Below are 16,107 nucleotides of genomic sequence, written 5' to 3' on the forward strand. Positions count from 1 at the left end.
AAAAGTGTAACAAATATAATGTACACCGTACTATATTATATAATTCAAACACTTCTGTTAAAACCTTTTTCTCATTTTCATAGAACTTACTGCAGTTTTTAATAGAATACATTTATCTATAGTATAAAGTTGATTGCCGCCCCCCAATTAAATGCCGCCCATTACCGCCTCATTGCTTACTCGTCCTAAGGTAATTATAATGTTACATAGGTATATTTATAAATTGCTTAATATTATTCTATTTTAGATTAGATTAAAACTCAAATCCAACTCAGCTTATAATAATGGTTATGATAGTGATCATCAATATTTCAAAATCTTTATTCTTTAATAACTTGCAGTTGTCTTTGACTACGACGTGTGTACTTATGTGTAGATTCTTAAAATATTTGTTCTCTTCAAGTTTACAAGATATGGTTTCAATTTCGAAAATTTCTTCAATTTTATTATCTATTTCATTATTTTCTATATTCGATACGTGTACAATATTGTAATTGTAATGTATACAATACGTCTTTATTATTATGAACCTTTTAGGTAGTTAAATTCCAAAAATTACGTATATATTATTAAATAACGCAGCTCCAATTGGAATATATTTAAGCTTTTTATAATCGATTTTATATTTTTCTATTTCATCGTTAACTAAAATATTAGCGTATACAATTCCGTATTTTGTGGATGTTCTATTTCTGTTTTTTTAATTGTATATTAGTTAACTGGTTCAGGTACATATGTTTGCTGTTTTCTGTTTCTAACAATTTATTTACTGAATTTATATAATTTTTTATTTTATCTCTATCGCTCTTTTCGCTTTCAATGATTTTAAGAAAACAACTGTACGTTTCATTCTCTTCGCATCGGTTTGTTAACTCTATTCATTTGGATTCTTACTGCCATAAGCTCAGAAGAGCAACAAAGTCTTCAAATTTTCCTAATTGCAATTCAAAAATTTTTCTCCTAGAAACTTTTGGAATTCCCATAGGGATGGCTTTCGTTTATATAATTAAGTACAAATGTTATCTTCAACTTCATCAAAATTTACAGTATACAGGCAAGCTCTCTTAGGGAATTATACATCACCTATATCATGATATCTGTCAATACTTTAAATATTTTCCGAGTACGCTGTTTTTTTTTAGTTGGTTCGATTATGGGCATCCATGTCCGTTCGATAACGTACATTCAGGCAAGAAAATAATTGACCCGTTTCTAAAAGTAAGTAGAGAATTTTTCAAAAGCAATTTCAAGTCCTCAGATTTCACAATACAACTTCCTTAAAAGCTATTAACTCGTACCGCTAAAACACCTACAATTTTCAAGCATTCTATCTCGGTAGACGTCTTTCAGGAAAATCGCTCCCCATCCATTCAAAATATTTCTTGGTGTTTGTAGCATCGCTGTTCAAAGGGTTCAAATAGGGAAGTAATATAAAATAAATGAGTTGGATGTCTTCAAATAAAATGCCCTCGAGTCGGTATTGGTTGCATATGCAACCTTCCCTATCCTTTTTCTTAATTTGTCCAATTAGTTTACATTTGTTCAAGTATTTGTATAAAAATTTGGCCACATACGAGAATAAGCGAAAAATGTGAGAATAAGCGTATAAAAATTTGGCCACATACGAGGATAAGCGTATATATTCTCAATAATTCGAAAAATTTGAGAATAAGGGTCCAATTTGTTTACATTTGTTGAATAATTGTTCAAGTATTTGTATAAAAATTTAGGCACATACGAGAATAAGCGTATAAAAATTTGGCCACAAATTATTACCTTGGTTAACATGTTAGCCTTTAGTCATATAAAAGGTAAAGCAGCAACTTGATTTAAAAATCGAAAGACTCTATTGGCCAATTCGTCGAGAATTTTATGCAGGTCTAAGAAATAAATGGATTTTATTCAAGAGTATCTCCCATCTATTTTGTTCTATGGCATAAAAAGGGGAACAGTAACTCTAGTATTGAAATGTTAAAAATATAAATCCAAAATTCTTTGTCTCATTTTTATTGCCCTCACCATTTCCTTTGAAAATATCACTTCTGAATGAATCCTATGAAATAAGACGATTGAGCAGGCATCATATAATGGATTTTCTTTCGAAATTAATTTATTTTTGTTTCTTAAAGTATTTTAATAAATTGTCAAAGTTTATAGAGCTTCTATTTCTTTATTTAAACATCATGTCTGCACTGTTACATTGTTTCCACTGGAAAACAGTAATCTCTGCCACATTTCTTATCTTTTTTATAAGCGTTGCTTATTATCTTTTTGGATAGATCATAAAATGAAAAAGTAATAAATAAAATTTGAAAAAAAAAACTATAGACCTGCAATTTTGCAAAACCGCGTAAATAATTGACAATAATATATAATTTTCCTTGTTCTTTTCTAACTGAAATTATGGCGCTGATATATTAACAGCATTTATCGTAAACTTTTAAGAGGTCGAGTTCTGGGACAAGAAAATGACGTTTCCAGGAAAGTGTTACAGTTCCTATTTAATTCACAAGAAAGCCACTACTGTTTTTGGTTAATATTTGTTATAATCAATCAATAACTATCTCTCTGAACAGCGCTTGCATTCTTATAACGATATCTAACAAATAGCTCTTCTCGTGTTTTTCGACACTAAGTTTCTACATTGCGCGAAATATCGGTAAAATGATGGCTAGCGAATATATGATGAATAAAATCTTTTTTATAATATTTCTACATTTAGGTGTGAAATGTCGTCAGGTCGCGTGGAAAAAATAATTTGTCTTCCAGAAAAAAAAAATAGTTCACATCTGAAAAAATGGTGCATAGCACTAACATTGCAATGCCTTCAGCCTATTATCAAAATAAATGCTAAACACAATTTCTAATTTTTTCTAAGCCATCACATTATATCGAAAAGAAGCATCTTTTTTATAGAAAATCGATTGAAACTTGAATCTTTGGTAAACTACACCATTTCAGATTCGTTGCCAAGCAGATAATTATTCAAGCTAAGGTAGAGTTGTTTCAGACATCTGCAGGCTTAAAGCTTGCCGAAATTTCGGTGATGTTGCATGTGTTCCTTAGAAAAAACGCACACTTTATGAATTCAAATATCTTTTTCAATGTACTCACGATACCTGACATAAGAGATTATTGAAAACAGAATCGCTGCTAGACTAGCAAGCAGATTGCTTCTTATCACTGATGTGCCACTAATATGGACATTTATTGAGAAAAACTAGTGCAATATATGTTATGCACAATTTACATAAATTAGTTCCTTTCGCATACCTGCGCGCGCTTTCGGGAAAATTTTACGAATCAACAGGATTCATAAATTATTGTTAATTTTTTTGTGCTCGTTTTAGCTTTTCAAGTAAGCGTTATCAAAAGTGAAAAAGCAGAGTAATGGAAAGCGAAAGTAACTTTACTCCCTTTTTACAGCTTCATTCATCTAGAATGAACGATAATAACATTGGCCGCGATTCGCGAATTGTCAAAATAAAATTGATCGTGTTATTTAAATGTGCATATGTCCGTACCCAATGTCGTAGACGTTTATCTGTCCGCTATGGTTAAATTTAGTCGTACATGAAAGCGTGAAAATGACTTAAGTAGAAAGAGTAAACATGGAAATTAATGAAATTTGAATTTGGAAAAGAAGAAGAAATTGTTTCACAGGAGATTTAGTTGGAATTGGCTTCTGAAAAGATGTATGTGATCTCACTCGTATATGAGCAGTAAGAAGATCTTATTGCGACTCCATCTCTATTTAAAAAGCAGACAGACTGCAAATCTGTCAATTCAAAATACAAGAAAAAATGGTCATAATCTTTTCGTCGTTCTTATAATATAAAAAATAATTTTTTACCATCCCAGCATTAACATCGTTTTAAAAATAACTCTGCAATCAACATATAGTGGAGGGAAAAATGAAATAATTTGAGTTCATTGAAAACAATAATAATAACAGAAAAAATTGAAAAATGTCCAAGTAAAATAAATAAATAAATAAATTGACATATGTTAAATTTTCAAATTTTTGTCTTATTTGGTTTTTGTGTAGAATAAAGAAATTTTTTTTAAACAGAGAATTATTATTATTATTTTAATTTTAGACTAATGAAATGAATTCTTAGACTAAAAAAAGACATTGAGCACTAGCAACACAGGCTATCGGCTCTAATTTAAATAAATGGATATTAGATAGTGAGCTTAGTAGCATTAAAAAAGTAATATTTTGAATTGATATTCTGTTCTGAAGCTGATTGTAGAATGTTCAAAGGGTTAATCGTTCCAAATGCAATACTTCTAGCCGAGGAAAAGTTGAGGCAATCGCAGAGAATGTGCTTTATAGTAAGAGTTTGCCAAAACAGCAGATTGGAGAAGAAGACTTCTTCAGGATCCATTGGTGAATTGCAATTGTATGACCAAGGCGTATTCTCGAAAATGTTTGGATCTTGGTTTTCCCAACATTTGTTGGATATAAAGGTGGAGTTAATTGAGGGTTAATGGAAGAGTAGTGTTGATGATGGTATTGTAAATTTCCTTCTGCAATTTTCTCTTTAACTTTCCTTCCAATGTATCTTTGAAGATCCAACTTTTCCATGAGATCCATAATTAGAGGAGCAGAAGCAGCATACTTTGCCGCTGGATCAGCCTGCTCATTTCTCAGTAAACCGATGTAACTTGGTATCCATAACATTTCAATTTTTTTTTTATATTCCTTAATTTGTTGGTGGTGCTCCATCTCGAAGTCGAAGGATTCCGAACAGCTTGTAATACAGACAAACTGTCGGTTACAATGACGGTTTTGAATTTGTTTTTATGGGCAAGGTTGGCAGCGTGAAGGATAGCTCTGGCTTCGGTTATGAAAGTTGAAGTACTTTCGTGAAATATGTGGTTGAGAAGAACACGTCCTGTAGCATCTACCACCGCACAAGCAGTGCGGGAGTTTTTTAACCGAACGTGAGCCCGAGAACATGGAGCGTCTGCACATTTAGTACTGGTAGGTCGTTAATATGCATCAGTAGGTTTCCTGCATCGCACATTTGTTTTCGACATATGTGCATTTTTTTTGATTTTTGTATAGAAATTTTAGCTCCTGACGAGTTTGCCCACGTGGAGATCTCACATGCAATAGATTCGAGGATGTTGATTGCTTTCGTGTTGTCTTTTTCTTTTGTAAAAATGTATACATGGTCCGCGTAGAGACAATGTTCCATTCTTGGTACACGGCAAAGAATTTTGCTAATTTCGTTGAAAGCGATCTGGAAAAGCGTGACAGAGAGAGGAGATCCTTGCGGAATGCCATTCATTAGCGGAAAAGAATCAGAAAGATGATTGTTGATTCTAACTTTGAACCGCCGATGCGACATGAATGATTTGATGTAGTTGAAGAATTTGGGTCCAACATTCCATGATTTCAAGACTCTTAAGATAAAATGAAGACCAACTCTGTCAAATGCTTTTTCGAAATCAATTGAGAGAATTGTTACGTGATTTCGTTCGGAAATTGCTTTGCTTGTGAAATAATCAATATGTAACAGAGCGTCGATGCACCCTCTAGCCCGCTTGAAACCAACTTGTTGCTTTGTTATCAGGTTCTTGGACTCAAGAAACCAAGACAATCTAGATGCCATAATCTTTTCCAATACCTGTGAGAGGCAAGATAAAAGAGAGATTGGGCGATAATCTGATGCGATTGAGACATTTTTTGACTTTGTGAATTGGAACAACTGTTGCCAGTTTCCACAGGTAGGGTATATGGTCAGTCATAAATACCGTATTATATAGGTCCAGTAATTTCTTTTCATTAGACATAGCACTGATCAGGTCGAGACCAGGTGTCTTCCCCTTCAAATTGGAGAGACAACTTCCAAGTTCTGAGGTAGATACGCAATTTTCCAGGAACATGGCACATCTATCGATATTATTTGAAAGAGATATTGGAGTTCTTTTATTTTGGATGAAAGCACTGGAGAAGTTGCTGTCAGAGGAACTGTCAGTGCGGTTGAAGAACCATGAGTGGCGGTAGTGTGTCATGCCATACATGGGCATCTGCGTGACGGAAGACTCAGATCAAAATAGTTTTAAGTCTTGTTGCCGTTATGATAAATAAACATAATACTTTAAAAAAGTGCAAAATTTAATCATTTATAAATTATGATTAAATTATATATAATTTAATCATTTGTAACTTTGTGGGCATGGCAGATTGGTTCCATTTATTGTTACTATTAAGCGTATAATATGTGTATGCTACTGGCGAAAAGTACAATATACAAAGTATGTTAGTTAACGCCTTTGGCGGTGAGTAGAAAAGGGTCTAATTATGATGTTAGGTTTTTTAATGGGCTACAGCAGTTTTCAAGACATATCTAATCAGTATCCCTGAAAATTGTTTTGGACGTTACATACTTTCAGTGTTTGAACTGTAACTTTGCATTAGAGTTTGTAGCAATAACTTCATTCATTTCCGTTCTTGATTCATTAATAAGTTTGCACAAATCTTTGTTTCCATTATTTTTTTAGTTAGTCCATGGGAAATAGAAATGCTGTCCATGAAGCGCTTAGAAGGCCCTCCGCGAGTAACCAATACTGTGGCGCCCTTGGGCGGTGTCGACTTACGTACAATACAAGCAACTGACGTGTAGGCTTAGCTCGGAATTAAACCGGGCAGTGACTGTTCCCGCGGTAACACAACTTTAACGATCCGTCAGGAATGGTCTGAAAAGACTTCAGATCGGTCCATATCTCTTATACAGCACACCTATGGTATGCGGAAGATCTGGGGTATAAGCGGGCATTAAGAACCAAATTAAACGTTAATTGACGTTTATCTTTCTTCACTCAACTCTTTCCCAAAATGTGCAATAAAGTGTTAATCAAAAACAATTTGCCAAAAAATGTTGGAGATCTCGATACGAAATTGCAAGTAAGATAGAAATTTTTTCTCTGCCATTAAAGGAGACGAATATGAACGAAAGGTAGTCTGCTTTATTGAAATGTTTCATCGAAATACTGCCGCTACACCCAAATACATTGAAAATCTATGTCAACTATTTTTACAAATTGAAAAGAAACTTATGATAGAGTCTTCGTCGCCGTACTACAAGTTTTTCGTTCTCTGTTAAAGGGTCACGCCTTAGAAGCTCGCCACGTTGTAAGGCAAGCTCTAGACATTCTAACTCTGGCTTTGCCTTTACGTATGGAGAATGGCAGGACTATGCTTACACATTGGACGAAGAAGATAACTGTTGAAGAGGGTCATTCCATGCAGCAACTTTTCCAAATTTCTTCCTAATCAGCGGTTTGTTGGCATTTTTTACTATATGGTTTGATTTATATCTGTAAAGAGGTGTATTTCCCTATACGTCACCAATTAGTTACCCATTTGATCAATTATACGCAACGCTTTGGTTTCCTTTCTTTGGTCTTCATCATGAAAACTAGCTGTGGATTTAGCTGAAGTTATTATCAAATGAGAATTGCAACGTATTAAAGCAGACGAAACAGAAAACTAAATATTATCGGGCAGCATGGAAGACGACGGAGATGACAACACTTCTTTAAAAAGGCGTTGCAATGAAGATTATGCGTATTAATTGGATACCTGGGATGTTTTTAATTTATAACATATATATATAACATATTATAACATATATATTGTTAAATTTTCTTCGACTTTACAGCTAAAATCAGCTAAAATATATGCCTTTACGTACGGAGGACGGCCAGTTATAAAGAGGCTGATCGTAACAACACCTTGTAGTCATTCATGTATGTAAAGCTGTAAACTTAGTCGCCCTAAAATTAATCTAAAAGCTACTTTAACTCATTATCAAGCACTCGGGCTGTTTTTGCTGTCTAATCTAAGGACCAGAACCAGTAACCTATCTTCCATTATATAAAGAGGAATGCATTTCACCAATTTTTTTTTATCTGCATAATACTACGCGTCAATGATACGTTTAATTTCCGTATTCTTTCATCCTATTTTGATTCATATTCGGTATTGGCTTTCATGTTTCTCTAAATGAGAATTATTCTCCCGCATCTCTTTTTCGATACAAACAATATAATTTCCATTTGGTAAATATGCAAAATTGTCATAAAACAAAAATAAAAAAGGAATTAGTCGCGCCACTACTTACAAATGTGTAAGAATGTAATTACGGAAAGTACGAATAGAACTTTTTATTTTATATGCGAATCTCTTAAGACGAGCCAAACCAAACCTTCCTGCATATCTATGTGCAAATGCCGAGTCAAATGATGCCATTTGTTTAAAGCTTGCAAACCCAAACCATAGTAAATGTTTCATCTTGCACACTCAATAATAGGTCAACCGGTATGTAATGGACGCGATATGTATGTGTAGTTTCACGACTTTCTACAGTTATCATAAATCTACTGCTATTAGTAACTAATAATAAGTCAGCACTTAAAACTAAATCCAATGTTGGATCAATCTCTATAAGAGCGATGGCGCTATCGAAATCAATGGCAGTTTCATATTGTATAACCGAACTATTCGCCTCAAGGCGAAGAAGTTAACATGCTTACATAATTTTTTTATACCTTGTGCCACTGATGGCGAAGAGCCAGAGGGGCTTGAAATAAACACCCGCTTTATTCAGAATCATCTTCTGAATATATATAGGCCTGTCCGTCCGCCCGTCTTATCTTCTGTGTTTGTACGCCAACGTGTTTTTGACCAAGGAGGGATGCTATTGGGAATAGTTCGGATCAGACCACTTTTTCGACCACATCCGTCAATAAGACCTAACTCTAAATAAGTGTTATGTAAATAACTGTATTAACAGAAGTGGTGAAGGATACTATAGATTTTCTACTTGCTTTTTACTAAATTTGACTATTTTTTCAATTCTAAAGCCAATTAACGAAAGTAAAACTTTATTACTTGAATATTATGAGCTTTTAAAACGGCTTAATACCATGATCACAACAAAGTACGAATTATTCGATAATATAACGGAAATATTGTCTACTTTGGAAGTTTAGTTTTTACAAAAACCATTTCTACAAGATTTTATTAAGGCAAATAAATGCTTTATGGATAAATTGCATGTACAGCTTTCTCTATTGAATCGTTAAAATACCTTTTTTTCCTTGTTTTTGAGACGTATACGCTTTCGAAATCATTTGCTCTTGTATTTTATATCGAAGAGAAGAAATAACAGAACGTGAAAACATGTTACAAACTTAATAAAATACATATGGCCGTTGGTAGATAAAGAAACCGATCTTTTAAAACTGCCAGTCGTCCGAATAAAAACGGTAAGAAGATATAGATTTTGATCTACAATGTAGTCTTATTTATGGTATAGAAAAACCTTTAAAATACGGACCTTCGGTGGAAACTCTGACCGATTTAATTCAAGCCCTATATGCAGAATTCTCCATAAATTATATCAATATTGAAATGGTAAATCATTTAATGCTTTCATATAAATCGTATCCGAAGAAATGGACAAGAAATTTAGTCGACACGAGTAATGGTAATATTAATTTAATGATATTATGCTGTGGTGAAGGTCACGAAAATGCTTAAAGGCGAACTAAGAGAAATTCGATACGCCATGCCAACCACAACGACAACTGGGTAATGCCTGGTTAGTTGGTACGCAAGTGTATTGGATTCGGTGGAACTATCTGTGGTATTTCACTATCTTGATAGGTGGCCTCATAGTCTTCCGATATATGAGACGATTCGATGTCGTAATCCTTTGGCTAGACGAAAAATTAACTTAGATTAGGAAACTTGTACTCTTAAATGCATTCACAAAACATCTTAAGGCCATATTGCCGCCATAGCCATCTACTTTCCCACCAATTCCATAATACACTTTGTCCACCGGTTCCACGGATACTTCATTTTTCGGTAATATTTCTTGTAAAACCTCCTCCTCCAAAATTGATTTACCTAGACTGCCTTCCTTATGTGATATCTTGGACTTTTCTAAATTCCCCAATATCTCTGCCATGACCACCTTACGAGCTAATAATTTATTTAATAACTTTGGATGTTTCAAAGGTGACTTTTGGGATTTCGTATGAAAATAGGCTTTTACGTGATGTGTTCAATTTAAACGAACGTCGAGATCATCTACGATGCACAGGTAATTAGATATAATTACCCAGGAAAAAAATTAAATTCGGTTGGAACTGAGGTATTTTCAACTTAGGTAGTGCTGTTTGCATGTCCTTTGATCAGTTTGGCCCATTTTCAATATCGTCGCGCAAGAACTCGCATTCATTGTTTCGGACAAATTTGAAGTCGATTGCTTCATTTTTGCGGAGAACGTTTACAATAGATATTACACAGACGGACGGACATACAGGCGGACAGATATTCTTAAATCGATTTAGAATTTGATGCTGATCAAGGATATATATACATTGTAGGGTCTCTGATGCTTGCTTCTGGGTGTTGGAAACGTTTTGGAAAAATGAATATGCTGCTCATCCTTCGATGACGGGTATATAAATATGCAGATTAATCCTAAAATAACTGTGCTAAATAATACCGCTCCCGGTTGTTCGATGTGACGGACGATTACGTATAATTTGATAACAATTGAGGTATTGTAACGTAAACGGCAGCTATCAGCACGTTGATTTATTAACGACGAAGCTAAAAACTCTACATCCACCGAATTGATAACCCATGTGTATTGCGGAACTGAATTTTTTTTTTCTATATAGCAAACATAGCGGCAGCAATGTGCGCAAATTTAAATCTTTGTCTCTTCGCACTTAACATGACTATGTATTTCCATAACTTTGATGCTGACCAAAAATTGATACTTCGTAGCAAAAAGCTCCTGAAAACGACTAGACATTGTATTCACCTTGTCGTTAGACGTATATTATCTAAAACAAAGTTTAGTTTAATAAATGATATGCATATTGACTACATATGTTGCAAGGCGGAATTCAGCTACGCAAGACTACATCGCTGATAGATATGACTTTCTAGAAGAAGGAAAGACTCGATATCTCAACTCCTCAGGAATACAAAAAAGACCCGTTTCGGAGCCATGCCACTCACTCGATATTATTAAGGGATTGAGGGAGTTAATCTGGTAAATCGGTTGACCATTAATTTTTCGAATGCCTTTGTTCTTTTCTTTTATTTCAGAAGATTGCGAGATATTGTATGCGCAAATTCAACTTTAGACCGGACTTGCACAATTAGATATTTTTAGAAGGTAGTCCTAACTGATTGTTAGTAATAAGCTTTATGATGTTATATCCAGTTTGTGAAGGTTTGAAAGGTTTCTCATAATGCCCACAAAGATTTAGCTTAAGATTCAATATTTTACCCAGAAATCGAAAAGATTTCCCCTGATTGACTATAGTTCCTTAGATATAGGAACTAATTTTATGTTTGCAGCCTCTCACAAAATAAATTGTATTTGTTTTCCTATGATTGAAGTATTAATAAACATCGGCAAATGTGTCAAAAAGATTTTCTCTTACTGATAGATCACTCACAGCCTCTGAAAAAGATGAGTTGACGCACATATTAAAAGATTATATGCGTATTGAGAAACGTGAGTTTTATCGTCTTGAAAATCACGCAATTTAGCTGTACATAGATTGAAGAGGATGGCGTTCAAGCAACAGTTTGACTCGATTCTGTGACTTTTTAATTGGTGAATAAATGTATTGGCTCACGAATGGTAGGTAGGCACTTTATTAGAATTTGATGATTTTGTTAATATCCTCTCGATGATGCGACTGAAATACATAACAATGGTGCGTACGTATTGCTTATTAATTGTTTATAAATCGTAGATACCAATATATTGCAGCTGTACCAGGCGCTTTCAATTATTGAATTCGCAGATTTTGCATGTGGGGTGCTCGCAATATCATTAAAAACCCACATCAAAAATATTCAATGTCAAGTTCTTTGATTCTCTAAAAGAGAGTGGAGATATTGGAAACGATTATGCTAATATTGTATTAAATCGCTAATGCTAATATTGTATTAATATTGTATTAAAACCGAGACTTCTTAATTATATTATTAGGCTGAAAGAAAAGCCGTTTTTCATTTAAAAAGGGAAGTGCCTGTCTCTTTCAGCGCAGTGTATTAAAATAATTATATAATAAATTAAAAATATTCTTTTTTAAGAATCCCGAGATTTGATTAAAATAAAAACTTAACTATAGGTGACTTTCTTTTAATTTCAAATTTATGGAAATGCAATGATTGACGCAGGACCTCGTAATTGACTCTTTTGCCGTTTTTTGTCAAGAATATTTTTTTCTAATACTTAAATGCGCAATTAACGACTTCCTCGAGTGTAATTAGTCTCCCACCTTCATCTTCATGCCAAAGAATTTACCAGAGAATGTGTTCTTTGAAGCTGATCAATTTATTATTAAAGGCGAAATGCAATTAGAACTTAATATTTTATGATTCAAAAGTTCTATATAAACGGTATAAAAAAAAGAAAATTATAAAAATAAATGTGATCGAGTTACAGGTAGATATTAAAAATACTTAATCTGCACATTTTACTATGTAAACATTTTGCTTGGTAAACATTTAAATTAGCTGTCATCTTCTGAACTTGTCTACTGAGTCTACTGAATTTTTCTTTTGTGGGCATAGTTACTACTACAAACATTATCAAACGATAAAAAAGTCTTCATGTATGATATTAGAATTTATTCCATTTACCTAGGAAATTCTCACTTTCCGTATCAGTCGTTTCAACTTCGAGATTGTTACCTCGACTAGCAATAATTCGTACTATTTGTTGGCCATCTTTAGGATCTTGGTTCATTTCCTTTGCTTTATTATATTTTGTCGGCTGAGCCCTAAAATGTAATGATATTCAATAAAAAAAAAAATTCTTTCTTAGCACGTGCGGCTTACACCAAACATGCCTGCTATTGTATACATGATTGCAAAATAGAAAGAGAACAAGCATCGTCCACCAAGAATGAGAACAAGAGCAAGCATCTTACACCAAGAAATAGAACAAGAACAAGCTTCCTACACCAAGAAATTGAGCAAGAACAAGCATCCTACACCAAGAAAATGAACAAGAACAAGGTGTAAATGTTTACAAACCCACGCATGTTACGTGAATTTGAGAGAAAAATAGCTGTAGACACGAGGTTATTGTATTTTGCAAACGTCGCATTGGTGGGTGACATATAGGATCTGGATTGTTGCCTATGTTGTGTAGAGAAGCTTATTACTCGCAGTTCCCTAAGTAAAGAGAAAATACCTTTATTCGCCGCCCTCTTCAAATCGAGTCAGTTATTTCAAAATTTCTTTGCGTACGGCTTAGGTAAAACCCGTGGAAGTCGTAAGACTAATCAACATCAGCGGCGTACACAAAGAATTATGGATGGCTAAAGCATGAATTCCTAGAGTCAGCATTAGAAAAGTTAATGAACCATTTGCCAAAAGCAAGCTAAGATCTGTAAATTAATTAATAAATTTGAATAACTTCAGTTAATTACAGAAGCAGCGTCCTGCGATAAAGGCGCAAGTGGAATCAGCTACCTCGGGCTATTCTAATGAGCTTTGTTGATGTCCCTTCAAAAATATATCAATTATCCGCAAATTGAGCATTTTATGATTGCAATGAAATTGCTCTGCCCATCTTACAACATATATTTATGCTGTTAAATCATGTTAAAGGACACAGACATATAACAATTCATTTACGTATCTAACTAGAGCTACGCATATCTTTTTCTTCCTTGTGAACGTGCAGACAATTCATCTATAAAGAAGAAACTGATATCTTACATTTGGAGCAGGGTTTAGATAAAATCATCAAATTGTGTAATATTGCTGTTGACTCAGGCAAAGAGTATGTCAAAAATCAAAGGTAGATAGATTTGAATTTTGTTTCTTAATTCTTCAAGAATTTGTTGTTTGATTGTTTTTGCAGGGCATTTGTCTCTGTGGGATTTACACGAGAATCTTGCTGATAATAAAAATGCTCGTAATGCCTTGGGAAAGCTGATATATTGTTTTCAGGTTTGTTTATTTTTTTAAAGAGAATCGATTTACATGCATGCATCCATGTAAAGATAGGTGTATGATGTGCGATTATTTGCTTGCTCATTTTTAGTTATCTAATATATATATACATTCAAGATCAAGCGACTGCAAGAGGTCATCTTACGAAGACAATAGTCGTGAAAGCCGGGCATAGCGGGAAATATCAGGCCTCAAAAGAAAGAAATGTAACACAAGCTTTGTACAAGCGAGATAAAACTATTGATGTGCGTAGTACTTACGAAAAACGTCTATTTCACAAAACAGACCACAGAAATTTGGAAAAGCACCAACCTTGCGTATATTCAAAGGAAAGTACATGGGAAATGTAAGAAAAAATCATCTCCTAGCAGCACTAGTGCAGTGTACTATGAACATTCCATACTTGTGTTTTAACAGCAGATATCGTTGATATTTGAATGTGTACCAATAAAAAATAGAGATGATAAAAAACAACAGCAAAATTCATCATAAGGAATTTTCTTCAACACCATATTAAACATTCATTTTTAGGATTTATAGCAGTTTAAAATAATCCTTGGTAGTTGAGTTCGTAATGAAAAACTGAAATGAAAGGGAGAAACACTTGTAGAATGTATAAAAAATAATCCGTGGTAGTTGGATTCGAAATGAAAAACTGAAATACAAGAGACGCTTCCTTGATGCATTTAAGCTTGGGTGCAGTTTTAGTTAAAAAAATAGCGTTTTTTTCTTTTTTAACTCTAATTTATACAATAAAATCTTATAATAAAAGCAAATATAGATTGATGACCCTATGCAAGTGGTACATTAATCGGCTAGTATTCCTCATAAACGTAATTGTCTAGGTTTGATGAAAAGTATCTGCCTTTCGCAAAAACATGGACCTAATAATAAGGGGTATTTTAGATAACTTTTAAAGCTCTAAAGCCACACTTGTTGTGATATCATATCTTTACAAAACTCTTCCACAGAAAGATCATCGTAATTTGACCCTTTCTGCATTTTCCAAACCAGGACTTGCCTCTTTTTATTGGGTCAAACACAAATGTATACCAATAAACACTTCAAAGGAAGAAAAATAAGCAACCTGCTTCAAAAAGGAACAAGAACAAGCAACCTACACCAAAAAGGAAGCTATCGTCCTCAAATATGGTACAAAAATTAGAAGTTCTACCACGCAGCTTGGTATTGAAAATGGGGCAAACCGCCTTCAGTACCATGTAAGCTGAGAAGACCTATGTTTTCCAAAAGGTACGAAAAATTGGTTTTTTTGTTCATTTCTCATAAACTACAGCAAATAAATGTACAAAAATTTGAATACAAATTCTGTGGGCGATGCTGTACCATTCATGAAAAAAAATGGAAAAAATTCACCAAACCTATCTCTATAACGCGCAGAAATCAGCTTCAAAATCCCAGTAAAGTATGCAAATTCTTGGCCAGTTTTAAATACGAAATGCACCTAAACATGTCCGCCTATTCGTCTGTTCATCTGTCTATTGGTGGTATAGCTGCGGAAGGAAATACGGGCAATACAACAAGTATGGGAAGTGATTTGGAAAGAAATCATGTCGCTTATATAAGTGGTAAAATTAACTTTCTCTCTTTCATTCAAGGGTTGAAATTATCAAAGAGTTCTTTCCGTTTCTGAAATTTTAGATAACATGGGATTGCATCGTGTAGAAAATACTTCGCATTCGGACACTGCAGTTTCATTACATATCATATTGTCTGCCATTTGATAGTTGTTCGTATTTGAAAAGAATTCAGATCAAAGAGTGAAATGTACTATGACATTCTGAAGCAAATATGGTCAAAAAGTTAGCTATGATAAATAATTTATTACAAGATATTTTTAACGTATGTACAATCTTTCCTAGGGATAAGCATCGCAATTGATATTTTACAATTACGTGCAAGAAATAAAACTTAAAATAATAATAAAGGATGACGCCGCAAAAAGTTCATATTTATTGAGTTCTCTTAATAAATAATTGGCGTAGGTTTTATTGATACCGCAAAAAGTTCAAATTTATTGAGCTCTCTTAATAAATAATTGACGTAGGTTTTATTGATACCGC

The 16,107-nt window shown here is 33.7% G+C and overlaps 1 pseudogene; it reads left to right on the top strand.

Moving 5' to 3' along the window:
* Positions 1–6,272: 6,272 nt before the first annotated feature.
* On the top strand, positions 6,273–15,808 carry LOC119640323 (annotated as a pseudogene).
* The last annotated feature ends 299 nt before the right edge of the window (positions 15,809–16,107 follow it).

Source organism: Glossina fuscipes, unplaced genomic scaffold (assembly GCF_014805625.2).
Source record: "Glossina fuscipes isolate IAEA_lab_2018 unplaced genomic scaffold, Yale_Gfus_2 119, whole genome shotgun sequence".
Taxonomy (NCBI): domain Eukaryota; kingdom Metazoa; phylum Arthropoda; class Insecta; order Diptera; family Glossinidae; genus Glossina; species Glossina fuscipes.